A 26,767-nucleotide genomic window follows, 5' to 3' on the forward strand; every position below is an offset into this window, starting at 1 on the left:
AAGACACCTTGCATTGAGTGGGAGATAGTAATAGGACAAGAGAATTGGTGACGCACACTTGTCGAGGACAAGTGGGAGATTGTTGGAATATATGTCCTCCGACAATAATGCGATCACAATTGTCGATCATATTGATCACATATTTAAATCTCATTACAAGAATACGAAAGGGATGATACATTACATATATAGTCAACTGGTCCAGACATATCGGTAATGATTGTCTGGCTAGAGTTTGACATTACTGTCGTGCGACGGTGGTGATCAGTTGATCCCTTGAGGTCACACCTAAAGGACGATTTCCTTAATTGAAAAGGTTAATTAATTGTATGCCGATATAGATTAATTAATTCCTTAAAATTGAACAAATTATTATCATAAGAGAGAAAATGACATCTTATTATAATGTGATTAAATAAGATTTTATTTAGTAATTTAAGAAGTTATATTACTAAAATTAATCGGTGTTTGCGAAACACGCGAAATGAGAATGATAAGTTAGTTATAATTACAAGATGTTGTGAATTATACTAACTAGTAATTAAATGACCATTTTATGAGAAAGTAATTTTAAATTACTAGTCAATTTGTTAAATATGATTTATTTAATTTGTAAATGATATTTAATTTGTTAAATATGCATTTTAAATTAAAACATGACATAAGACATGTCACATGTCACATGACATACAATTGTACAATTGACAAAAATAAAATGGACTCCATATTACTACATCAAAACCGAAATTGGTGGGCAAGCTTTAGAAATTTTGTCTTGTTCATTTGTCTTATTCATTTGTCTATGACACATGATAGTGACTTGACCATGACAAAGTCTTACACCAATTTGTCTTGTGAAGACAAAAAGGAAAAAGAAAATTGGTCCATATACTCATATAGACCCACTGGTTTTGGGTGAATAAGTGAGTGGATTTTTCCTCTTTTTCATTCTTCTCATGTTTTATGATAAACAATAAACTTCTCTCTCTTGTTTTTCATAAAAATCAAGTTTTATGAATCAATTTGTGAAAATTAATCACTAATAATACTAGTAGTAGTATATGAGTATTAGTAATCAATTTTAAGGTAAACCACATTACAAATATCTAGTACATATTAGTTTGTGGGATTAAGGGATAGTCTTGGGTGCTATTAATTGGAGGGCTTCTATTTTGAAGTCATGAATGTTCATCCAATATTGGAAAGCTCAAGAACTAACAAGAAGGAGATCTTGTTGGTGCCCATTTGACCGAAATTTAAATGGTGAGAAATTGATTTTCTTATCTCTTCTTATTTAGTTTGCATGCATAATATTCGTAATTAATTTTATGACTAAATTAATTTGTAACATATAAGAATATGTTGTATAATGAGATATAAATTTCTAACACTTATTCTATTCTCTTTAATGGTTTAAAATATGTTGCTCTTATTCTATTCTCACAAATGGTACAGAGGAGGAACTAAATATGTATACTTTCCTTTCTAATTGTCAGGTGATTATTATTGGCTGCTCTCTTAGCCGCTATCTCACAGATATAACTCTCGTGCTTTTCAAGGAGATGATGAATTTGATATTGCCAGTGGAGGAAAAGGTATATATCCTCCCATGTCCCCATGACTTAGCTCTTTCTTTCATAGTTCCCTTCATCTTAAAATTAGTAGCCCTGGTCTAGTAAAGTGAAGAGATTTTTTTGGTCTGCTACTTTCTTTTGTATTGCATTTGGACTTTGTATGAGCTGTGATGTCTTTATATTTTCTCTGAAATGGACAAGTATTTGCGTCAACTATTTTTTGTATGATAAAGATTTGTAGTGTGATGTTCTATGGGAACTAGCCTCTCAAAAGATACCCTGGGTAATTTAAATGTGATGCAGGTATTTGTTATTGGTTACACATTTGCACATATGCAGCAATTAGCATGCTCACAAACTCCTAAATTCTCCATCTTTTTCCTGGTGTTAAGGGCAGATTGGCACACCACCCATACAATTACTTGTCTCATCCTCATGCACTACGCCAAATCGGACCATCAATAAGGAGTGTATCACAATGTTTTAATGCATTTAATAACGACACTTAGATTACCGTTTTCAAAATATTGGCGGAAACCTAGACCGTGCTAATAAGAATAACGGTTTCCGTCGAAAACCGTTTTTATTATAATGTGACAACGGTTGTTTAACAAACCCTTTATCAACAAGATTTAACGGTTTCCATAAACTCGTTATATAATCACCCTTATCAACGGTTGTTGGACAACCGTTACTAGTTTAAGAAAACGGCGTTTCAAAAACCGTTACTAAATTAACACTAGCAACGGTTTTTAGTACCCGTTGTTATGTTATAGCTACGAGTTTCTTGTAACCTTTGTCATTTGCTATTATGATATAACGGTTCCTCTGTACCCGTTGTCATTTATCATTTACGGGTGAAAAATAACCGTTATATACTTTTTTCAATGTAAAATATTCAACCGATGCATGTATAATAAATAATGAACCGTTGCATGCATTGTTTTGTTTGACCATTATTTACTATCCGTCCATTATTATATCCACACATGCATACATATTTTCCTATAAATATCACTTATAATGTGATCAATTAACCATATTCACCAATTCAACGTTCATTTAATCATAGCCTATAATTTAATTAAAAATATTACACTTCGATCACCATGTCGTCGTCGTCTACTACACCCGCCGAATCACAATCAAATATGCGCTATGTCCATCCTATTACGTGTATTATACACAGCCTTCCAATCAAATATGATGACAATGGTAAGGCTTTTTCGAGAAGTTTTACTTGGACTAGAGATATGCTTCGTCAAGGTGGTTATACGAACGTTAAAAAGGTCCACCCAGCTTGGACTAAAGTTCATGGTTTTCTTGGTTACGCAATGATCGAGTTTGAAGGTTTTGGGAAGAAGCTGGAATCTTTTGGTCAAGCGAGAAAACTTCAGGCAAGATACGAAGATCATGATGTTGGGAAGAAAAATTATTATACGGATGATGTGTTACAAGCGTAATATTTATGGATTGCAACCGATTGTGACATTAATCTATTAAGAACATATCGGCACTATATTGACATTGTGCCTCGTTCATGGGAGGCAGAACAAGTGCCTCTTAATAATCCACATATTGAATTCCCAATATTTATCGTAATCGCAGGGGAATTACAAGATGATTATGTTAATTAATTATTATTATTATTATTCTAATTAATGGTTTTAAAACCGCGCGTCTTTTAATTTTTTGTTATGTATGTGTTTTTCTTGAATAATATATGCGTGGTAGTGTATTTTATTTTCTAATTATTTATTGCAAGTTACGTAGGTTTAAAATATTTGTTAATAAGTCAACTTTTACATTAAATTAAATACCAACAGTTACTTTTACATTAAATTGGACTATAAATGTTAAAGCATCCTTTACAAACATTCGTTAATCAAATCACAATATTTCATCCCCATTACACAAATTTGAAACAACATGGCAATGAACCCTAATTTTATCAACAACGAAGAATGGCTTACACAAACGATTGAAGATGATGGGAAGGTTCTCGCCGGGATTCCCGCCGATCAACACCCATTAATCAAAGCATCCCTTGAACATCAACGGAATTATTGGATTAAGAGGCGTGAAGCAGTCCGGCTTGTCAACAAAGCCTTATCATCATCATCATCTTCATACCCTCGTCCGCCTGTTACTCGCAACTTGGCTGCAGCCAGAGATATATTGAGTTGTACTCTTCCAACCTTATCTCGACATGCAAGTCGTGTCCTTGCATATATTCAATCTGTTATTGTAAAATATGAAGCCAATGACCCGGACGTTAGCGGTATACCAGAGTGGCAGGTTGAGAAGCGCTTTTTACGCTTAACCGGGGTTGTTCCGGCTTATTATACATCTTTTGATTTCTGATAAATGTTGTAATGTATTTGGTTTAAAATTAAATGAAATGATCATTTTGAAAGTGTTGAGTTATGCTTGTTTGATTTGCTTCCATTTTTTGAACTCCATAGATCAGTCAGTAATCAAGATCCAGATTGCTCCTACGTAATACTCATCAACAACGGTTCACCTGCAACCGTTGTCAATTGGTTCATCAACAACGGTTCGGCTACAACCGTTGTAAATTGGTTCATTAACAACGGTTATCCTACAACTACAACCGTTGTAAATTTGTTCATTAACAACGGTTCACCTACAACCGTTGTCAATCGTGACGTTCTAATTTCAACGTGCATCGTTTATTAATTGTTTGACCATACGACTCAATATATTAAAAAAATAAAAAAATAAATGTAAGATATGACGATACGACTCATTATATTAAAAAATAATTAATTGTTTGACTATACGCTATTTTTTAAGCCGTGTGCCAGTGACTAATATTTCTCATTATTCTTGATTTGACCAATGCACAGACGGTTCAGTTATTTTTTATTGAACCAAGGTACAAATATTGTGAGTTCATGGGGTAGAGGGATCGTAAGTTGTCAGAAGAAGGAGAAAATAAAAGATTAAGAGAATTACGGCGTCAACCGAGTTATATTGAAAGCGAGAAGAAAATGGATGCGTTACGAGAAAGGTTAAAGGAACAATGTATGTTTATTAATTGCTCATTGGGTTGTATTTAGGAAACCAATTGCGGAAAGAAGTTACATTGGGTTGTGTATAATTTAGTCTTGAATTTCCATTTTCCCCCACTTGCTATCCCAGTTGCCTAATTGAGGAAAGAAGCTTGTACTAACTTAATACGGATTACCAAATATGGAAGATGCTTTTTTTTTTTGCGGGAAAAACTTGACACAATGTAAGATAAATGACAACGGTTAGGCACCAACCGATGTAATATAATGAAAACAATTACGGGCTTATAGTCAGCCGTGGTCATATTGTAAAATACAGAATACGGTTTCGCTTAACCCGTGTTTACTAGTTTCAATAAAATATTCAAACAACACACATGCAAACCTTCTCCTCGCCCACTTAAAACCCTCGCACACTGAGTTTCCCTAGAACCACTATTATTCTCCATCGTCGTCGTCTTTGCAGTCGTCGTCGCCTCTGCCGTTGCCATCCCCATTGCCTCTGTCGTCCTCTCCGTCATCGCCATACCGGGGCCGGCTTCTCCTCTTTGAAGAAGTAATAATAAACCCTACTCCTTCGTCTCATTAACTTAATGTCTTTATTTTCTTAGTTGTGATATTATCCCCTAATTATCTTAGGTTTATTGTGTGTTAAACAACACCTATTATTTTAAGTATATTGTGTGTTAAACAAATCTATATTTTTAGGTATACTGTGTGATCATTTATTTGAGACGGTGCTCCTGCTATGTCGACTTAATGCTTAAAGTTAGTAGTTTGTTAATTTCTGGTTTAGATATGGGTGGAAAGCGAAAAAGAAATGATGGGAAAAGGTCAAGCGAAAAAGAAATGATCGGATACTGGGCGAATGACCCATAGGGTTTCCCTAGAAGCAATAGAAAGAGGGATACCTAATAAACTTGAATGAGATCCATTAACGGGGCTGCCAGATGGTGATTTTGCTGCAAATTTCGCGACTTGGATTGGTTATTGTGTAAGAGAGTATGTACCTCTCGGTTTGCCGCGTATCAATCAGTTGAGTCAAGACCTGGAGGAAAAGCTATGGGGGAGAATAAAGGTATGTATATACAATAATAAATGCAATGAGATGAAATTATCTTAGTATTCGATATGTGCTATTAGCCGAAACTAACCAAATATGCTCACCATATATGCAGGCAGATTACACTGTCCCCCAAGAACATGATGGTTACCTAAAAAGAAAGATAAGGGATTCCTTTAGAGCATGGAAGTTAAAGGTTGCTCAGAACCACTTGTTCAACAAGAAGACCGGGCAGATAAACAAGAAACCACCAAAGAAGAAGTATCAGTTTGTCAGCCAGCAAGATTGGATTAACTTTATTGCTTATAGGCAGTCTGACAAGTTTAAGGTAATTTATCTGCGACTCATTGGGATCACTTTATTAGTAATCACTTAATAAGTAATGAAATATGCTTACGTTACTCGATACAATTCATTTTATGAAGACTATGAATAGGCAGAACCAAGAGAACATTTCAAAGAAAGAGAGCGTCTTTCATGGCTACAGAGGTGGTTATAGATTGATTAAGAAGAAGTTTGGAACTGTCAATCGTCGCGACGCTTGGATGGCCGGTCACACTCCTAAGAATGGAAAATTAGAAACTCCATATGATAAGGTCGTCAAAGAGAAAATTGTAAGTTTGAATACATATGTTACTCCTACCACTGGTGGTCGGTTATATAATTGTGAGTTTAAATAAAATTTAGTTGCATAATGGTTTTATGTGTATGTAGAGGATCTGTGAGAAGAAGGTACAGGAAGGAAAATGGAAGCCTGAAGGACGCGATGACATTCTTGCTAGGGCAATCGGCAAAGCAGAGCATCCAGGTCGTGTGAGAGGGGTATCGATGCATGTTGGTATCACTAAGTATTTTGGGAAAAATACTCGAAGGATAATGAGTGGTGATGATAGGGTATATAAATACTGTATTTTATTCAACATAATATATATACATATATATATATATATGTACATATATATATATATGTATATATATATATATATATATATATATATATATATATATATATATACATATATATATATATATATATAGGGATCAAGTGAGTCCACTATATGTATTTGAGTGCATAAGTTCTATTAAGGGCCCTTGGATGGTGAAAATGGATGGCCAAGATCAACCCCCAAAAAGTGTGTTTAATGACTAATATTACTCATTCTCTCCTCCCTCATTAATCCTTCTAATTAATCACTAATTCACTATAAATTCATTTCCTCTCATCCACTTCTCTCACATATCACACATTTCATCCATCTCCTCTCTCAAACCCCAAAAAATAAAACACCCAAAAAATCTAAATAAATAAATGGTCGGACTCTCTTGGAGCTTAGATTTCGGTTACTTGTCGTTAGGAGCACCTAGACCAAAACAATATTTATAACTTTACAAACAACTCTACTATTAGTAAAGAGGCAAGTAAAGGTCGGATCCCAAGGGACGGGTATTGATGTAGGATTTTCGATTGCAAGTAGCGGTGTCTAGGGGTGTCACAATTTGGGTTGAGATAAGAAGATCACTAAACTAAATAGCAATAAAAGTAAGCAAGCAAGATGACTAAAATGAGATGTAAACAATTGATTAAAAGCACTAGGGTGTCATGGGGTCATAGGGGATTCATGGGAATTGATCATACAAACATATTCTCAAATTATAAGCAAGCAATTATTGTTGTGATAGATCGAGTTGGTTTATATCTTACAATCCTAGGAAGCTTTGGGTCCCGTAGCCGAATCGATTAGATTGTACAACACCTACAAGTCGACTTAATCCTCCCTACTCAACTATATGCATGGTCTAATGAGACTCGAGTTGGTTTATGTCTTACAAGTCTCATTGAAAAGGTAAGTGATGGGTAAAAAAAATGCAAGGATTCATAGGCTCGCATTTCATCAAACATAACATGTGCATAAGTTGAGATCACAACAAGCAAGCAAATAAATTATGAAAACATATTAAATTAAGCATGAATAATCCCCCATGTTGGTTTCCCCTAATTACCCATTAACCCTAGTTAAGGAATCTACTCACTCATTATCAAGTTTAACATGTTAACAAGGTTGTCAATCATATTAACAAAGCAAAACATGATGAATAAATGAAGATGATTAACAATAATTAAAAAGGGATTAAGAGAGGTATACCTAATGATGATTCCAAAGTAATAATGCAAATAATAAAAGAAGTACTTGATAATTGATGGAAGGTTGTCAATCTCCCAATAAACCCAAATAATCTTCAATTACCCAAAATAAAAGATGAACAAAAGAGAAATTAAGGAAATGAGATTTGTATTAAGACTTGATTAGAAGTTGATTACAAGATTAAAGAGAGATTAGAATGATATAAACTACACTAAAGATTGATAAGAAGAACATGATTAATCTAATTAGACTAATGGGGTATTTATAGTCGGGATTAGGTACACAAATTAGGGTTTACTAAGGGCTGAAATGACGATTAAGTCCTTGAGGAATCGCTCCTCTCAGAAAAGATGCGGGTCTCCTTTTAGTCGGTCTTCCAAAAATATGCGCATCTTTCATGAAGCAAGAAGAGGACGTGTGGGTCTGTAATACAATCCGAGCGTCCAAGGGTCGGGACGAGCGGATTCTCAGGTGGCTGGACGAGCGGCCTTTAAGCTTGGACGCTCGGATTCTGGCAGTTTTGGACGGGCGTCTGGGAAGCTTGGACGAGCGTCCTGAGAGGCTTCTGGACGGGCGTCCTGCCTGGTTGGACGAGCGGATCTTGTCCCAGCCATCCTTTTTCTTCTGTTCTTCTTTCTTCTTCCAATAATCCTCGGGGATCTTATCGGAGATGCAAAGATCTTCTCCATCATTGCCCATCTACTATAATATGTACAAAGGCCTTCTAGTCTTGTCTTCTCTTTGATTCTTGGTCATTAGATTCGATCAATTTAGCTCTATTTTGCCATGAAAATACAAGGTTTGCACTCCTCTCCTACCAAGGAAACAAAACCTTAAAGAATATGCAAAACAAAGGACTAAAGATAGTAAATGACCCAAATATGCACTAAAAAGCATAGGAACGAGGCTAATTCGGGGACTAAATATGCTCAAATAATGGCACATCAAATATCCCCAAACCGAACCTTTTCTCGTCCCGAGTAAAGAGGTGACAAAAACTAGGGCCCTTATTTAAACTATCCTACTAATATAGCCGACATGAGATAATTAGCGGGTCTCACTCCGCCCCTTCAACTAACAACAAGACAACCATGAGGTAGGATGCCTTCTTGCAAGGCAAGGTGGGTCTTGCCAAAATGGCGACACATCCAAACATTAAAGCACACAAAATCAAGTAATGGATGCATCTACAAAAGAATAGCCACTTTCCTCATCTAAGTGGCGGAAATTATCTAAATGGGAAGTAATTCAAAGGTACACACTCCTTCATAGATATGGTTTCTTCAAACTACTAAGCCTAGAAGGATACCAATAAATCACCTCCAAGTTGTGTCAAGCTAGGGTACCTTTGTCCTCAATCGTTAAATGCTTTTGTCAAGAATACTCCCTATGGTGTTAGAAACACTGGAGGATCGCGTAATTCTCCTTCTTGCCTAGACAAGAAGAAGGGTCGTCCCCTCTCTACCATGCACAAAAGTGGATACGATGGAAAAGGGGTCAATAGTATTTGAGTTTCATGTGGGAGTTTGCTTTGTTGTTGTTTTTCCCCCCAATTTCTTGTGGCATATAACATTTGAGAACACTTTCTTTTTGCCATTTCTTTGATGTTTGGCATTTCAATACTTGACAATTTTTCAACTTTTTGCATTTTCTTTTGAACATTTTCAAAGTCACCCCATATGTAGTGAGGGTGCCTTATATTTGAAGCATAAGAGTTTTTATTTTTGTTACTCCTCTTTTCTTTTGATGCAATTGCATACTTTTTCAATTTCTTTTCATTTCATTTCTTGAAGTCAAATTTTTGAAAAATTTCATTTTGTGCCCATTCCCTTTTTTTGATGACAAAATATATGGTAGAACATGGATGAATGATGGTTGCATGTTTTTAAGGGTCACCTTGGAATAAACGGTAGCCAAGGAGTTATCACACCACAAGGTACTCTTGACTAGGCCTTAATCCATGGGTCAAAGGATACTAGCATGACACATCCTAGGGTGTTTTACAAGTATTCTAACAAGCAAAGTCTTAAGAAGAAAAATCATCTAATAGGGCCTATATACACTTGTCAAGCTTCCCAAGTAGACGGTTTCAAAAAAATTTTCTAACATGGAAACTACATGCCATGATGCAACTAACATTTATACATCCTAATGTATATGCTTCTACCAACTAGTATGCCAAATAAACTAAATGCAAGTCCTAAATTCACATTTTTTATACCCGCATCAATTAAAATAAAGCCACATAGTCATTAACATAAAGAGGAAAATTGAGATTGGAAAGATCATACCATGCGGTCTTCAATATCCTCATGTCTCGGATGTGGCGTAGTCTATCAATGTGAACAAGGATGAACAAACACAATATATACAACAATATATACAAGACTACACTAAAAAGGAATGAACATGTTTTTGATTTTTTCAATTTTTCAATTTTTTTGGATTTTTCGAAATTTTTGATTTTTTTTGGATTTGGAATAAAAGTCAAGTTAGAATTTTCCATCCCCATACTAGTATGGGCATTGTCCTCAATGGCCAATACGATAGGAAATTATGCAATGAATATGCATGATTTCTAAACTAAATGCAAATTATACTAAGCTACACTACATGATGCATGTGTTTTTGTTTTGGCGGAGAGCATAATTTAAATTAGCTCGCAATGTATATGCATGGACTTCCCCAAACCAAAATAGACATTATTTCAAACGTCTTGAATTTCGGGGTAGTTCATGCACATGAAATGCAATGCATGAAACTAAAAATTGTCATTTTGGATTTTACAAGTTGGGAACAATAAAAATGAACACCTTAATGAAGCCAAGGTGTTAGTCCTCCATGTTGCTAGGACTTCACAAAATAAATGATCAAGATAATATAAAAACAAAGGAAGTAGACAAACCATAATGGAGGTGTAAGAGTTTAGGAGCCTCCAAAGTTTGCTAATCTTCCATCATATCATCATTATCATCATCTTCCTCCATAGATGTGGAATCATCTCTACTCCCATTTTCACTTCCTTTCTCTTCCTCACTTTCCTCTTCCTCTTCTTGAGCTTCTTCTTCTTGAACACCTTCTTGAACCTCTTCTTCTTCACATTCTTCATCAACACCCTCATCATCAACATTCTCCTCATCAACCGGTCTTCTACCACTAGAGGTGCTAGGAAAGAAAACTCCCTTATCCGCCCAACTAGGCAAAGGACATGATGGATCAAGAAGTCCTTGTCTAGCTAGATGTAGGAGGGGCGGATATTAGGCCTTGTAAGCGTCCACTCTATCATTGTAAGCTTGCTTGTGCATTTCCCTCATGAGTAGAGTCATGTAATCATTTCCTACCTCGACATCCTTGGGTTTGAATTCGTGATACTCAAATGGGTAGGGTGGTGTGATAATGGAGGAGGAGGGCTCGTCAATCTCGCCTCTTTGTTGTTGAATAATATACTCGGTCTCCTCGGAGAGTGGAAGAAGGTAGTTTGGTCGGTGAGCATTCAATCGGCATATCTTTGAAGGCAAGGTGAAGGATCTAGCTTCATTGGTTAACCACCCATATTTGGTGTCAAGAGAATCATGCCTGACCCACTTAAACTTGTGAATCATGGTGTCCATATCAATGAGATGGCCTCCTTTAACCGCCACATAAGTGTTGTCCTTGTTGAAATTTGGGTTAAAGTGCTTGGCCAAATGGGTAACTAGTCCTCCATTTACAATGAAAGCGGTGCCCTCTTTACCACAATCGACATTAAGCCATCGTTCAACCAAAAGTCTTAGAGCATTATATGGCTTAGTAAATTCCCTTCCTATGTTCAAGGCCGATTCAAGAAGAACACAATCGAGCTTGGTAAGATGATTAGTGCCATTTCTTGCTATCAAAGTATTCCCAATGACCTTATGCCACACTCTAATGCCCGGATGGTGGACTAATAGAGCACGACAATCATGAAAGCGCACAAATTTCTTTCCGGAAATTGCCTCCCAAAGAGGAGCGGGGTCATATTTGTCGGGGATCTTTGTATATTTTGGGGTATCTCTAAGGCCTAGAATCTTACTCAATTCGCCATAAGTGATGCGTCTATCAACATTTGCAAGACGAAACTCGATGTGGGTTCTAGTCTCCACCCTTGTGACTTTCAAGGAACTCAAAAATTCCAAGGTGAGAGAGGGGTATGTCAATTCTTTCATGGTAAACAATTTACCCAATCCCATAGACTCAAAGAAGGTTTTGGTTTGTTCAAGAACACCCAACTTTGACAATGCATCTTCACAAATAAATTTTGTAGGCATAATGGTCTTCTTAGCAAAGAGAACAAATTTATCCCTATGAGAGTCGGAAGTGAAAATTACCTCCGGATAATTGGATAATTGCTCAATGGCCGGAGTTGTTGATGTTGTAGCTTCCATAGGGGGACTTTGTTGAACCTCCAACCTTGCCTCATGTACTACCAATGCCTTTGACAATTGTTTTGCTTGAAGAGTTTGTTGCCTTTTTGAAAGTGTCTTCTTTGGGGGTGCCTTGTTACCTCCTTTAGTTCTTGCCATTCTTGATTACACCAAAGAAAGATTGAAATCTACAATTTTTAGTTATGCCCAAATCGATTTAAGATGAAAGAATGTTGCTTTGTATCTTAAAAATCGACTCAAAAGTTGAAGATTTTGGTGTTTGAATCAATTGTTGTTGCAAAAGGAGTGAATAATTTTTGTTGTGAGGATGTTTGGATTTGATTTTATTGAATTTGGTTGAGGAAATTTGGTTTTGTTGATGTAGAGGATGAGGGTTTTTGGGGTTTTGGGTAGTGTTTGAATGTAGAAGAAGTGAAAATGAATGAGGGAAGAGGGTTTAAAAGACCCGTTATGTTTGAAACAGCAGCAGGGGACGAGCGGATTTTTCAATTTGAGACGAGCGTCTTCCTGGACGGACGCTCGGATTCTGTTATAGGGAGAAACTTTAAAATTCAACAGCAGAAAGACGAGCGTCTTTCCTGTAAGACGAGCGTCCAAAATCAGACGAGCGGATTCTTAATTGAGACGCTCGGATTCTGTGTCAGACCAGTTTTTTGAATTCTGCAGCTATGCCAGACGAGCGGATTGTATGTTGGCCACTCGGATTCCTTGACGACGAGCGGATGCCCGTTTTGGCCGCTCGGATTCTTCCTTGACCACACGGATTAAGGTCCATCCGTGGGTACTGCATAACCCGTGTCATTTTCATTCTTCAATTCTCGTGTTCTTCATTGCAGGGGCACTACAAAGGCATGAATAGCCCAGGCAATTGCTATCCCCACACTAAGTCAAAGCACTACACATCAATAATATCATAAGTCCCTCCCTCAATTATCTCAAATTGATGAATATCTTGATCAAGGCACAAAAATATAAATCCAAAAATGACAAAAATGCAATGTAAAAATTGAAATACAAGTTAGGGAGTTAGAATATTTACAAATGGTGGTTTAGGGAGGACTCCACCAAACTCTCATCCAATGTGAGATGTCAAGGGGGCATGTTCAAGGTGTTGTTGATGTTACTCAACACCTTGAAGAAGTAGTCGAAAGCTTGTTCATTGTCATGATAAAGGTCCTCAATAGATTTTTGCACTTGTTGTTCTCCGTGATGGTATTGGTTCATAGCATAACCAATGTAGGGATTGAATATCCCTTCGAACTCATCATCCCAAAGACCGCAAACTTCATCTACTTGATCATTAAAAATTTCTTGAGTTGATAGAGATAACTCTCTTTCTTTCTTGTCTTGGCCAATGAGGCCATCCTCTTCACTTGTCATAGGTGAGCTTTTCAAGCTCTCTTTGTTGCTATTCCCTTGCTCATTGAATGGAGCATCATCAATCTTCTTTTTTCATTGGAATTTCGACTTCTTCATATCATCCTTCCGGCTATAATTATCAACCATAAAGCATGGTTCATGCAATCGGGGAGCTCTCATGGTCTTGTCAAGATTGAAAATTATGGTCTCATCTTCCACTTCCAGAGTAAGCTCTCTGTGCTTCACATCTATCACCGCACCCGCGGTGTGCAAGAAAGGTCTACCTAGGATGATCGGAATATTGGAGTCTTCTTCCATGTCAACAATGACAAAGTCCACCGGGATGAAGAATTTGCCAATTCTCACGGGAACATCTTCCCATATCCCTAACGGTGTCTTCGTCGATCTATCGGCCATTTGGAGTGTGATGTTGGTACATTTAAGCTCTCCCATCCCTAGCCTTTTACTAACCGAATACGGCATAACACTCACGCTTGCTCCTAGATCACACAAAGCCTTTTTGATCGTGGTGTCGCCAATGGTACACGGTATTGAGAAGCTTCCCGGATCTTTAAGTTTCGGAGGTGAACTCCCTTGAAGGATTGCACTACTCACCTTAGTGAAGGCGATAGTTTCAAGCTTCCGGATCGGCTTCTTTTTCGTAAGGATGTCCTTCATGTACTTTGCATAGGCCGGCACGTGATTGATTAATTCCGTGAAAGGAATCGAGACTTCTAAATTCTTCACAATTTACATGAATTTTCCAAGTTGGTCATCAAACTTAGGCTTAGCTTGTCGACTCGAGAATGGAAGTCTAATCACAACGGGCTCCTTCTCCTTGGCCTTTTCTTCACTTTTCTTCGAAACTTCTTGATTTGTTGGTTCTCCTTCCTTAGAATTTTGCACAACTTCTTCTTTGTCACTAGCTTCCACAACTTCATCCTCAACTTGCTTCTTTGGCCCTTCATATCTCGTACCACTCCTTAAGTGAATGGCACTAACCGTTTCATGTCTTGGGGGATTACTTTGAGATGGTAATTGCCCCTTTTGTCTTTGAGAGTTTGAAGATGCTAGTTGGGTCAATTGAGTTTCCAACATTTTTGTGTGGGCTAGGATGTTGTTGATGGTGATGTCCTTTGCTTGGCTATCCTTTTGCATTTGAGTGAAAAATTCTTGTTGATTTTTTTGCATTTGGAGGACCGCTTTTTGAAAATCAAAACCTTGGTCATTTTGTTAATTGTATGGAGTTTGATTTTGGTAACCTTGGTTTTGGTTGAAAAAGGGTCTTTGATTTTGGTTTCTCATGGGAGGTGGGGTGTATGTTTGTTGAGAGTTTTGAACATTTTGGCTTTTGTATGAGAGATTTGGGTGGAATTTGGTATTTTCATTGTAATAGTTGGAATAAGGGGTACCACTCTTGTATGCTTGAAAATCATTCACTTGTTCATTTGTTCCCCTACATTCACTTTGGTCATGTCCCAAAGTTCCACAATTCTCACATATCCCACTTGGGATGGATGAAGATGCTACCATGGCATTAACATGATGCTTTGATGATTTTGAGGCTTTTTCAAGTTTAGCCATAGCCTTCTCAAACTTCAAGTTGATGGTATCAATATGAGCACTAAGTTGAGCACCCAATTGAGTAATAGAGTCCACTTCATGCTTTCCTAATCTAATAGCCTTGCGAGGTCTACTATATTGTGAATTATGGACCGCCATTTCCTCAATATTGTTCCAAGTTTGATTATCGTTAACTTCGGTGAACATACAATTTGATCCCATGTTGAGAATGTTTCTTGAGTCTTCATAAAGACCATTCCAAAATTGTTGTACCAAGAACCACTCGCTAAGTCCATGATGAGGACATGAGCGACAAATTCCTTTGAATCGCTCCCAAGCTTCATACAAAGATTCTTCATCCCTTTGCTTAAAACCCGTAATTTGAGCTCTTAGCATGTTAGTCTTTTCCGGAGGGTAGAATTTTTACTAGTAAGCTAGAGCCAACTTCTTCCAAGAGTCAACTCCAAGAGTAGCTTTATCAAGGCTTTTCAACCATTGTTTTGCGGTGCCAATTAGAGAAAAAGGGAATAAGACCCATCGAATTTGGTCTTGAGTTACACCGGTTTGTGAAATCGCATCACAATAGTCACAAAAAGTCTCCATGTGAGAGTGAGGGTCTTCACTAGGCATCCCCCCAAATTGGCTTCTTTCGACTAATTGGATGAATGCGGATTTAGCAATGAAATTTCCGGTTAAGTGTTGTGGTGTGGGAGTTCCATTGGATAGGTTATCTTCGGTTGGTACGGAATGTGATGAAAATTTAGGCATTGTGGGTTGATTGTGTGATTGATTTTGTGTTAGGTTCTTCTCACCTTCTCTTGCAAAAGGGTTGATGAACTCAAGAGAATGAATATCTACAACCTCACCAATTCCTCTCAAAGTGTTTCTAGCAAGCCTTCTATTGGTTGTCAAAGTCCTTTCAATCTCGTGATCAATGGGTAACAAGTTACCTTGTGATCTTCTAGACATGCAAAATATTAAACAACTTGAAAACAATTAGAACAAACCTTGAGGAGTTTCACTTCCCCAAGGCAAAGAAAGACACAACTAATAACAATCTAAGAAAATCAAATCAAGTTAACACCGTCCCCGGCAACGGCGCCATTTTTTGGTCGGACTCTCTTGGAGCTTAGATTTCGGTTACTTGTCGTTAGGAGCACCTAGACCAAAACAATATTTATAACTTCACAAACAACTCTACTATTAGTAAAGAGGCAAGTAAAGGTCGGATCCCAAGGGACGGGTATTGATGTAGGATTTTTGATTGCAAGTAGCGGTGTCTAGGGGTGTCACAATTTGGGTTGAGATAAGAAGATCACTAAACTAAATAGCAATAAAAGTAAGCAAGCAAGATGACTAAAATGAGATGTAAACAATTGATTAAAAGCACTAGGGTGTCATTGGGTCATAGGGGATTCATGGGAATTGATCATACAAACATATTCTTAAATTATAAGCAAGCAATTATTGTTGTGATAGATCGAGTTGGTTTATATCTTACAATCCTAGGAAGCTTTGGGTCCCGGAGCCGAATCGATTAGATTGTACAACACTTACAAGTCGACTTAATCCTCCCTACTCAACTATATGCATGGTCTAATGAGACTCGAGTTGGTTTATGTCTTACAAGTCTCATTGAAAAGGTAAGTGATGGGTAAAAAAATGCAAGGATTCATAGGCTCGCATTTCATCAAACATAACAAGTGCATAAGTTGAGATCACAACAAGCAAGCAAATAAATTATGAAAACATATTAAATTAAGCATGAATCATCTCCGATGTTGGTTTCCCCTAATTATCCATTAATCCTAGTTAAGGAATCTACTCACTAATTATCAAGTTTAACATGTTAACAAGGTTGTCAATCATATTAACAAAGCAAAACATGATGAATAAATGAAGATGATTAACAATAATTAAAAAGGGATTAAGAGAGTTATACCTAATGATGATTCCAAAGTAATAATGCAAATAATAAAAGAAGTACTTGATGATTGATGGAAGGTTGTCAATCTCCCAATAAACCCAAATAATCTTCAATTAGCCAAAATAAAAGATGAACAAAAGAGAAATTAAGGAAATGAGATTTGTATTAAGACTTGATTAGAAGTTGATTACAAGATTAAAGAGAGATTAGAATGATATAAACTACACTAAAGATTGATAAGAAGAACATGATTAATCTAATTAGACTAATGGGGTATTTATAGTGGGGATTAGGTACACAAATTAGGGTTTACTAAGGGCTTAAATGACGATTAAGTCCTTGAGGAATCGCTCTTCTCAGAAAAGATGCGGGTCTCCTTTTAGCCGGTCTTTCAAAAATATGCGCATCTTTCATGGAGCAAGAAGAGGACGTGTGGGTCTATAACACAATCCGAGCGTCCAAGGGTCGGGACGAGCGGATTCTCAGGTAGCTGGAAGAGCGGCCTTCAAGCTTGGACGCTCGGATTCTGGCAGTTTTGGACGGGCGTCTGGGAAGCTTGGACGAGCGTCCTGGGAGGCTTCTGGACGGGAGTCCTGTCTGGTTGGACGAGCGGATCTTGTCCCAGCCATCCTTTTTCTTCTTTTCTTCTTTCTTCTTCCAATAATCCTCGGGGATCTTGTCGGAGATGCAAGGATCTTCTCCATCATTGCCCATCTACTATAATATGTACAAAGGCCTTTTAGTCTTGTCTTCTCTTTGATTCTTGGTCATTAGATTCGATCAATTTAGCTCTATTTTGCCATGAAAATGCAAGGTTTGCACTCCTCTCCTACCAAGGAAACAAAACCTCAAAGAATATGCAAAACAAAGGACTAACGATAGTAAATGACCCAAATATGCACTAAAAAGCATAGGAACGAGGCTAATTCGGGGACTAAATATGCTCAAATAATAGTCACATCAATAAAAAACCCCCAAAACCCAAATAAATAAATAAAACCTAAAAAATCCAAATAAATCAAAAACCCAAAAAATCAAAAAAAAAAACCCCCCCAAAAAAAAATAATCTTTTTTCCTTATACACCACTACCTCACCCAACACCACCCACCCACCGCCACCGTCTCATCACCCGATCTTGTTTCACTTTCAGTTAACGTTTCTTTTTTTTTTTTTTTTTTTTTTTCAAAATGGGTCTTTTTTTTCCGGTTTTGTGTTAAATTAGTTGTTTGGAGTTGTTTTTTTCTATTTGTTAGTATTAATCTTAGACATATTAAAGTTTTTATAATGCATATTTTGACATTTCAAATATCGTCTTGTTTTTTATTTTTACAAATGTCGTTTCTTTAAAATTCGTCTTGTTATATAAATTTTTCAGTTTTAGTATTTAAATTTAAATGTATATTTATTTATTCTTTCTCAAATTTCAATGTTTATAACTTCAACCTCTTGTTTTATAAAATTATTTAGAATCTCATCTTGTTAAATTTCGTCTTATTTTATAAAGTTTTCAGTTTTAGTATTTAAACTTCAACGTGTAAAACTTCACTGACATTATGTATAACTTCAATCCACATTATGTACAACTTCAATGCAGATTATGTGCAACTTCAATCTCATCTTCTTATTGTGTTGGTTTCAAATCTGAATTTATATTTATACTAAAGTTACACGATTTTGGACTAAAGTTATACAAAAAAGGACTAAAGTTACACTATTATGGACTAAAGTTACACAATTTTGGACTAAAGTTATACAAAAAATGACTAAAGTTATACTATTATAGACTAAAGTTATACAGAAAAGGATTAAAGTTATACAAAAAAGGACTAAAGTTATAATATTATGAACTAAAGTTACAATTTTGGACTAAAGTTATACAAAAAATGACTAAAGTTATACTATTATAGACTAAAGTTATACAGAAAAGGATTAAAGTTATACTATAGGTAATTTACAGAACAAGTTTATATAAATTGTCATACTGTAATTGTAGTTTTTTTTCTGTAACTTTAATACAAAAATTATGTAACTTTAGAAAAAAATTGTGCAACTTTAGCCGTAAATAGTACAACTTTTGTCCATAATAGTATAACTTCAGTCATTTTTTGTATAACTTTAGTCCAAATTTGTGTAACTTTAGTAAAAAATTGTATAACTTTAGTCCATAATAGTATAACTTCAGTCATTTTTTGTATAACTTTAGTACAAATTTGTATAACTTTAGTTCAAAATTGTATAACTTACACAAATTTGTCAGTGTAGTTGCATAGTATAACTTCAGTTATTTTTTGTATAACTTTAGTCCAAATTTGTATAACTTTAGTTCAAAATTGTATAACTTTAGGAATATAAATTCAGATTTGAAACCAACACAATAAGAAGATGAGATTAAAGTTACTTTAGTCATATAGTCCAAGTTTATGTAACTTTAATGCTTGAAGTGTATAACTTTAGTTGTAAGAAGTGTAACTTTAGTAGCAGATAGTATAACTTTAGTTGTATTCACATATAGTTTTGAAAATTCAAAATAAAAAAAAGTTAACAAATGTAAATTGTAAACAAAAATTATAAAGTAGAAAAAACCGTAAATCTCACCAATACTAGATCTAAAATAAAAAAACCGAACAATTTACTATTAAATCCCACCAATACTAGATCTAAAATAACAAAAACCCGTTAATCTAACAAAAAAACCCCGTAAATCTAAGAAAAAAACCAAAAAAAAATAAAAATAAATAAATAACAAAAAAAAAAACCAAATAACAAAATCATGATTCGTAAAAAAAAAGGGTTTAACTTTAGTGCATAATGATATAACTTTTGTTCTAAATAGTGAAACTTTAATGTTTAAAGGGTATAACTTTAGTCAAAAATAAGCCAAAATAAAAAACAAAACCAAACAAAACAAACTTGAATGGTTATGTAACTTCAATTTATATAATGTATAACTTTAGAGGTTAATTGTGTAACTTTAATGTTAAAAGGGTATAACTTTAGTCGTAAATAGTGCACCCTCAGTCAAAAATAGTGTAAATTTAATAAATGTTAACAAAAATTTCAGAAATAACAAATTAGAAATTAAAATCAACAAAGATAAAAAATTAGAAAATACAATACAATAACAAATAACAATACAAAACAAATAACAATAACAACAACAACCAAATAACAAAAAAAACGGCCCAAAACTTAATTAAATAACAACACTAACACCCAATAAAAAAACCAAATCTGAAAAAAAAAAATAAAATAAAAAAAAAAATCTAATTTTTTTTTACAAAAAAACTCAGATTTGAAATAACACAAACAATAACACTCCCAAAAAAAAAATATAAAAAGTGTAACCTTAATTGTAAATTGTATAACTTTAATGTTTTAAGAGTATAACTTTAGTCGTAAATTGTATAACTTTAATGTTTTAACGATACAACTTTAGTCGTAAATATTGTAACTTTAATGTTAAAATGGTATAACTTTAGTCGTAAATAATGTAACTTTAATGTTAAAAAGGTATAACTTTAGTTCGTAAATAGTGTAATCTCAGTCATAAATAGCGTAAATTTAAAAAATATTAACAAAAATCTGAAAATATATAAAAAAAAAAAAACTCAAATCTGAAAAAATAAAATCTAAAAATAAGGAACTCAAATTTTTTTAAAAAAATTATGAGATAAAAAAACTCAAATCCGCCAAACCGACATCGAAAACGAGATCTCAAATACGAGAGCAGAAAACCGAAATAAAAAATGAAAATTAAGATTTGATCTCCGTCACACCCTCCGTCCCAGATCTAAAACAAAAAAAATAAGGAGAAGAAGAGGAGGAGGAGGGAGGCCGGCGAGGGCCGTCGCAGAGGAGAGGCAGAGGAGGCTGGTGGTTGGTTGGCCGGTGGTGGTTGTTCAGAGGTCGGTGTCGAAAAAGAGGAGGGAGGTCGCTGCATTGTTGTTGCGTGTCGGGTTTAGTGATCCGGGCTGGTGGTTGGTTGACCGGTGGTGGTTGTGTAGATGGTCGGGGTGGTGAGGTCGTGGCTGGGTGGTGGTGGTGTAGATCGAGGCAAGACGGAATCGTGACGGCGTTGCCTGAGCACCGGGGAGGTACGGTCGTGGTGGAGAGATGGATGGTGTGCTGCGGTGGGGTGGAGTCGGGATTGGTTGTTGGTGGTGTTGGCGGGTTGTGGGTCGGTGAGGTGGAGGTGGCGGTCTGGTGACTGTGAGCTGGTGGTTTGTTTTTTTTTTTTTTTTTAGTTGGTTTTTGTTTTATTTTGTGAGAATGAGAGGAAAATGAGAGAGAATGAGTGAATGAGAGAGAAGTGAGAGAGTGAATTATGAGGAAGTGAGAAGGGAGATTAGAATGGTGAAGGAGTTATACAGGATTAGAAGAAGTTGTACAAGATTAGGGAGGGAGATTTATGGCCATCCATTGAGATGCAATCTCATCCATCCATTCCCTTCATCCAAATGCTCTTATATGGACTTAGGGACTCATATGATATGAGGGACTCATGAGAACCCTTATATATATATATATATGTTCTTAAATTATATTAATTTTAATCATTTTCATTTCTACTACACAGCTACAAATAATGGTCAGGTTGATACTCAGAATGGTGGAAACGAGGGATAAGCCATCTGAAGAAGAGTTGGTTATGGTTCGGCAAGTCATAAAGGAAGCAGGGGAGAAGAAGAAAAAGGCGAGCATGCGAAGTGAGAAAGACATGGCAAAGGATCAAGATGAGGTAGATGAAGAGGAAGCCATGAAAGCAGGGGAGAAGGACGTGGAGGTGGGAGCCGAAGACACGTTCTTATCATCTCCAATTCCGGATTTTGACGAGGTATTAGCTACTACGACTAGTTTATAATTGCTGTATATATACTAGTTAATTAAATTTATTATTTAAAGTAGTGCATGTATATATACTAATTAATTAAAAATGCGAAGGTCGTTTGCAAGAAGCCTTGTGTTCTTTACTACCAAACCTCTACAGTGGCATCAGGCAGAATTGCTGTTGCTAGGGGAGTTGAGGTTGAAGGCAATCAAGGCATTGCCCCCCGTGAGGGATGGAGGGAAGTGGAAGTGACCGAGTTATATCTGGAGAAGTATGGTATTCTAATAGTACCATGTAGTGATAATTGGCTTTTGCAAGATGCCATGGGTTCTATTGTGCAATGGCCTGAAGAATTCATTACTGTTGACATCTCTGGGGTAGTTATGCTAAAGCGAACGCATTTTATATAATGAACGCCTTTAAATTTATTAGGGTAACCTTATCTAACATATAGTAAGTATTTGAATTTTTACATTTCCAGGAGTTACATGAAGCCATTATGGCTGAAATTAGGACTACTATGTGAACACCCAAAGTCACTGATTCGACTGCCTCTCCACCCAAAATTCAAGAGGTAGTGATAATTTGAAAAATAGATTGTGAATTTTTCCTTTTTTTTTTTGGTTATTTAAATTATATATGACGTCTCGTGTAATGTATATATTTTTTTTTTCTAAATTGTAGACCGGGGTTAAATCTACTCTTGCTGCACACAACCTTGGTGTTCCTCTTAAAGCTAAATATCAGACCGATGATTATAAGCAAAAATTGAGTACTCCAACGTTCGTAGCTTTGCACCAGCTGGCTGAAAGGAAGCTAGCTGTCGGGGAAGTACTCATGATTGACATCGAAGAGGATGTTATGGGTTTCGGTTTCACTATTTATATGGATGGGGAATCACTGTGTTAGTTTCTCGACCTTGACGAGTTAGATGCTATGCACATTGGAATTTGGATGAAGTAAGTTTTTTAATTAAAACTTGGCATTTGGTTTTACGAATAGTGATGTTTATTTAAATCATCAATGAAAATAACATTCTTCGTTCCATTTGACGTAATAGGTACCTGTGTACACACATGGCTGAGAGGAACTATGTTTCTCATGACTACGTATTAGTGTCACCTGAATTGTTCTCTCATAAGTCCTTTGGATACACATACAGAGAGTACAACGAAAGAATTGCTGAACGGTTGATGACGCCCAAAAGCCTATGGTTTGCCCCATACAATGAGAATCAGTATGTATAGTAGTTTATTATAATGAATCACGATTCTATTCATTTATTAAAACGCTTACATGCATGTATATGAACTAACAGTTCAATTTTCAATATTTCATAGCAAGCATTGGCTGCTAACGGCAATCAGTGTGCAAAAAGGCATAGTGTACTAGATTGACTCTTGCGGATATCCTCTCACTGAGAGATTTGTAAAGATGATGACTGAGTAAGTTTACAACCTTGCATTATAATGTCAATTATTATTGTATGCCCTTTGAAGACTAGGATCCTTTTAATGTCCCATCAGTATTACTGAGCCAAATGCTAATTATAATTTCCTGTATAAATTTATGAATTAGTGTGTTTCAAACAATTGGAGCATCAAGTCCAACTTTTGTCACGATAAAAGTAAGTGTATTCTTAATAATTACTCCTATCATTTAATTTATGTTTATGTCGGAGGTTGATCTAATTTAGCTTATTTGTATGTGATTTATATAATAGTCTCCTGTACAACAACCAGGCAGCAACGACTGCGCCTTTTTCTGTTGTCGGTCCATGTGGGAGATTATCACCCAAAAGTATATCGACATACCCTCACCGGTTAGTGTGTTTTAATAACTATTTCAAACGTAACTTCAGTTTAATTCTGTGTAATATTTCACTTATTCTGTCTATTTTGATTAAGTATATTTTGATTTCTAGTTCCCACTTTCAATCAACAACAAAGAACCAACCTATTTGAAGGAAGACATCGCCGACATGAGAAATAAGTGGGCCACTTATTTTCTTTTATTACCGGAGTGTCAATAGTTCTCTCATTATGTATGTGTGTATATAGAGCCATGTGTATTTAGTTTTGGTCACCCTGTTTATAATATTTTGATGCTGGGTTGAATAGATAAATCTGTGTAATATTCTGATGTTGCAGGATTGAAATTTTGCAATGCGCAAATTTCTTTGAAATGCTATTTTGCGGTAGCATTTCAAATAAAACCTCTCTTCGCAAAAATTAGCATTTCAAAGATTCTTTGGAACCTCTTTGAAACAATTTTTTTTAAAAAAAATATTTATAAATTCGATCACGGTTAAAAATAAAACCGTGGTCAATAAATCTATTGAAAACGGTCGCATTTAAATAGAAACCCGTTGACATATTCATCCATAATATAACGGTTTAATAATCACAAACCGTTGTCGAATTCATGACATTTAAAACGGTTTAATAAGCATAAACCGTTGTCATATTTACTATTTTACAACGGTTGTGTTTCAGTAAAATCGTTGTCATAGGTTTTTCGTAGAGCATTCAGACTAATACTACCACGGTTTCAATATTATAGACAACGGTTTTTGAACCGTTCTTAATATTGTATTACGGTTATCTGCACCCGTTATTTACATTTCATAACGGTTCCGCCTTTTTAACAACCGTGGTCACGAAATAACAACGGTCGATGTAATAACGGTTCCGTGTTTTGTATTACAACGGTATATCACCTTATCTAACCGTTGTTGCACCGATTATTTGGCGTAGTGATGATTGCATATATTTCTTATGTTTGTGCCTTAATGCTACAGTTTGTGATGGGCTCTTCTGATTTTCTTTTTCCCTCATTTTTTTTGTCAAATTTTCACACCTGCAATCATATTAGTCTTTTTCGCTCTTATATCTTGACTTTATAACTAGGTAAATTTTTACACCTGCAATCATATTACTCATTTTTTTTGTCAATTTTTCACACCTGCAATCATATTGCTGATATGTCGAATTATCAAACACCTTAGATTGTGTTGCTGGGTCAAACATAAGTCAGATGGCTTGAAGTTTTTGACACAATTTTTAGGGTGTGAATTCTAGTTATCATTCTCTCTACATTAAGTAAGGGTTGTCGGAAATGTGCCATCTTTCTTTTGTGCCCTTAATTCTCAAAATATTTATTCCATTTTTTTCAGCCCTCGTTTTCTTTTCTTAAAAGGTCTTTTAGACTTTTGATGGGGCACAAGGTAAAAGGCAGGTCTACATTTCCCTAGGAGCAGTTCTTTTCTTCTCAAACTCTCACTTCTTTGCAGGTAACAGATGATAACTGTTTTGGAGAATCTTGGTACACCCATCTCTGACAAGTCCCCTGTTTATGAAGGCATTAGCACATACATGTGTCCTTCAGGTAAGACATGTTAATTGTCAATAGTTGGCAAACTTATATAGTTATCTGGTTAATGATTGCATCGGTTTTCTTTTTCATTCATCATTTAGTTTGACGCAGTGGCCCTTCAGTTTATCAAATAAGGAATCTTCAATCTTCTATGCCTTCAGTTTCAACTTATTCAACATTGGGTGAGCCCTTCCGTCCACATCGCCAACTACTTGCAAGCATTTCAACTAATTAATCCCAATTATCAAATAAGGAAAACAAATAAAATCACCGCTCATTTAGTCATTTGCTAACTGCTAATTATAATTGAGGCTGCTATTGTTCAACTTTAGTACATCTCTTCCTTTTCCTTAACTCTTAAATTTCCTACTTACTGGATTTCAAATTTTATTAATTAATAATTTGCTTGAAACCCATTTTGTAAGATTACTTTTCAAGTTTTGGGTTATAAAGATTTCGATGTGTAACTACTTCATCAGCTAGAAAGTTGACGTCTTTTAACATATTAGACTAAAGATCTTGATTCTGTAATGCTGCTCAGTTGATGGTATTGTTTTTTGGTTTTACAAGTGCATCTTGTTTCTTCTATCTTGGATTATTCCCGGAATACTTCATGGTCAAGTACAAATCAAGTTCATCCAAAACATAGGATAAAACAAATCATGATTACAATTGCGTGATAGTGACAAGACACCTCGAAGACCCACGAATTGGCTTGCGCCTCTTCGAGCAGCCCATGCGGCCACGTCGCTCAAAACGCACACAACCACCCATTTTTCTATAAATACCCCTCAAATGCCACCATTTGAGATTTACGCGAGTTTCCGCCCCCTCATTTCTCCCTTAAAATTCTAGACTCGACTTCTCAAGTCACAAATCGATACGAGTTTTCGACCTACCGATCGAAAACACCAGCCATACACATTGTTTGGTACAGTCATCGTGCATTAAATCACTTGACCGACCATCTCGACCAATGGTGTGAAGTCGTTATTGCTTGTCATTAAAGCTTTCAACCAAAACAAAATTTATATCATTACAAACTACTCTTAGTAGAGTGATAAGCAAAGGTCAAATCCCAAGGGACGGGTATCGATTTAAGATTTTAATTGCAAGTAGTTATGTCTTAAGGTGTCCAAAATTTGGGTTGAGATGAGATGCAATCTTAACTAATCAACAAGATAAAAACAAAGTAAAGCAATTAAAGGGGTTTGTAAACAATTGATTAAGGACACTAGGGTGTCATGGGTTCATAAGGGAATCGTGGAAATAGATCATACAAACATGTTTTCAAATAGAAGCAAGCAACTTATTGTTGTGATGGAATCGAGTTAGTGTATATCTTACAATTCCTAGGAAGATTTGGGTCCCGGAGCCGAGTCGATCAAGACTTTACAACACCTACAAGTCGACTTAGTCTCTTCCTATTCAACTCTATGCATGGTCTAACAAGGCTTGAGAGTTGGGTTATATCTTACAAGCCTCATTGAAAAGA

At 35.8% G+C, this 26,767-nt stretch overlaps 1 long non-coding RNA gene and 1 other non-coding gene across 2 annotated transcripts; both read left to right on the plus strand.

The window, feature by feature from the left end:
* The first annotated feature begins 1,417 nt into the window (after window positions 1–1,417).
* LOC141600758 (uncharacterized) lies at window positions 1,418–25,523 on the plus strand. Its single transcript, XR_012524333.1, has 3 exons — window positions 1,418–1,595; window positions 25,190–25,284; window positions 25,374–25,523. It is a non-coding gene; the product is annotated as an uncharacterized LOC141600758 (long non-coding RNA).
* On the plus strand, window positions 15,431–15,537 carry LOC141624869 (small nucleolar RNA R71). The gene has a single exon (XR_012534677.1). It is a non-coding gene; the product is annotated as a small nucleolar RNA R71 (small nucleolar RNA).
* Window positions 25,524–26,767: the final 1,244 nt, after the last annotated feature.

Source organism: Silene latifolia, chromosome 1, assembly GCF_048544455.1.
Source record: "Silene latifolia isolate original U9 population chromosome 1, ASM4854445v1, whole genome shotgun sequence".
NCBI classification, from domain to species: domain Eukaryota; kingdom Viridiplantae; phylum Streptophyta; class Magnoliopsida; order Caryophyllales; family Caryophyllaceae; genus Silene; species Silene latifolia.